The following is a 1,455-nucleotide window of genomic DNA, read 5'->3' as shown; positions in this document are numbered from 1 at the left end:
GTGGCCTTCACCCGCCGGCCGGCTCGCTGTCTCCCGATTCTTCTTCCTCCTCGCTCCCTCCCCTCGGACTTGACCGACCGACTCTCGGTTGCGCCTCCCGACTTCAATTTTTGTTTTGTTTTGTTTTCTCTCCAATTTTCAAGTTGTTCTCCTCAAGTTTCCCCCCCCCCCTCAGCTACATCAAGGAGTTTGTCCACGGCGACTTTGGCCGCACGAAACCAAATTTGTGTCAGCTACTCGACACGCACGCCGACATACTGGAACTTGATGTGGAGGTTGGTCTCGCGCTCGGGCTCCCATTCCCTCTTATTTGTCGGGTGGCCGCTTTGAAAAAACGTCTGAAAGAAATCCACCTTTATATCCGTCGAAAAGCAACTCGGTCTTTGCTTGCGAGATTGTCTTGAAATTGAAAATTACAATTCTTGTGTCCGTTTCCTGTCCCGCAGTCCGTCGACGTGGACTGGCCTCCCGCCCTGCCGGACTAAAGCTCCCCCTCTCACGGGGGGCCCAATCCGCAACCGACGCGGCCTAAACGGGTCGGGCCCACGAAGGATGCCTTCCGTGTCATCAAAACGCTTTTCTGGTCAGGACGGGCGGGTCCAATCCGGATTGTCCGTTTGGCGGCAAAATGGACAAAAAGGATCTCCGTGCCGATGTGCTTGTCACAGATTTTGTTTTTTTTGTTTTGCTACTCCCAAAAAAAATAAAAAAAATTCAACCGCAATCAAACTTGTGTGCTTCACGTCGTCTTAAGTCACGATCCGAATCCCCCGCACAACACAATCCCGTGTCGTCGATGAGCAATTTTCAGCTACTTGTTGTCAAAGGTGGCAATTGTTCCAGCTGATTCTTTTGCTTTTTTTTTTTTTTTAAATGCCACGTTTTGTTTTGACTTCATGGAATTCTTTTCTTTCGAGCCTTTTCTTGTCAATCTTTTTCAAATATGCTTCGTCTTCGTTTTTGATTGTGAGTTGTTTAACATATGGAGCGATTGTCGAGTGACAGAAAAGATCGCCAACGATCGTGGATGTTGATCGTTTTGTCAATGTAAGGTGTGGTTTCACTCCTTTTTCTTTTTTTTATTTGAAAGCATTTTCAGCATTGACAACGGGGGAGGGGCGGCGGCAATACGACAGGATGGAAATTGCTCACTGTCATAAAAAAATGAAGAAGAGAGAAAGTTGAAATGTATTTGTTTTAATTGAAAATAAATACACAGAGCACAGCAAAGCAAGTCCACGACTGGGTTCTTTGCCTAACGTTTTGGTAAGAAAACAAAAACAAAAACAAACAATCCCCAAAAGAAAAAACAAAATGGGGAAGAAGAACCAAAAAAAAAAAAAAGACTTCAGTTCATGAATCCGTCGTCATCACGATCCAGGAACTTTTCGACCGGGGTGCTTTTCATATTTTTTTTTTTCCCCCCAGCTCAACACGCTGAAGAAAAACGGGCAG

The 1,455-nt window shown here is 45.7% G+C and overlaps 1 long non-coding RNA gene across 1 annotated transcript; it reads left to right on the top strand.

Moving 5' to 3' along the window:
- The first annotated feature begins 82 nt into the window (after positions 1–82).
- On the top strand, positions 83–1,302 carry LOC109527602 (uncharacterized). Its single transcript, XR_002170557.1, has 2 exons — positions 83–275; positions 447–1,302. It is a non-coding gene; the product is annotated as an uncharacterized LOC109527602 (long non-coding RNA).
- Positions 1,303–1,455: the final 153 nt, after the last annotated feature.

Source organism: Hippocampus comes, unplaced genomic scaffold (genome assembly GCF_001891065.2).
Source record: "Hippocampus comes isolate QL1 unplaced genomic scaffold, H_comes_QL1_v1.1 scaffold301, whole genome shotgun sequence".
In the NCBI taxonomy this organism is placed as follows: domain Eukaryota; kingdom Metazoa; phylum Chordata; class Actinopteri; order Syngnathiformes; family Syngnathidae; genus Hippocampus; species Hippocampus comes.
Note: the sequence above shows the minus strand (reverse complement) of the source record. Positions and strands in the feature narration are given on the sequence as shown.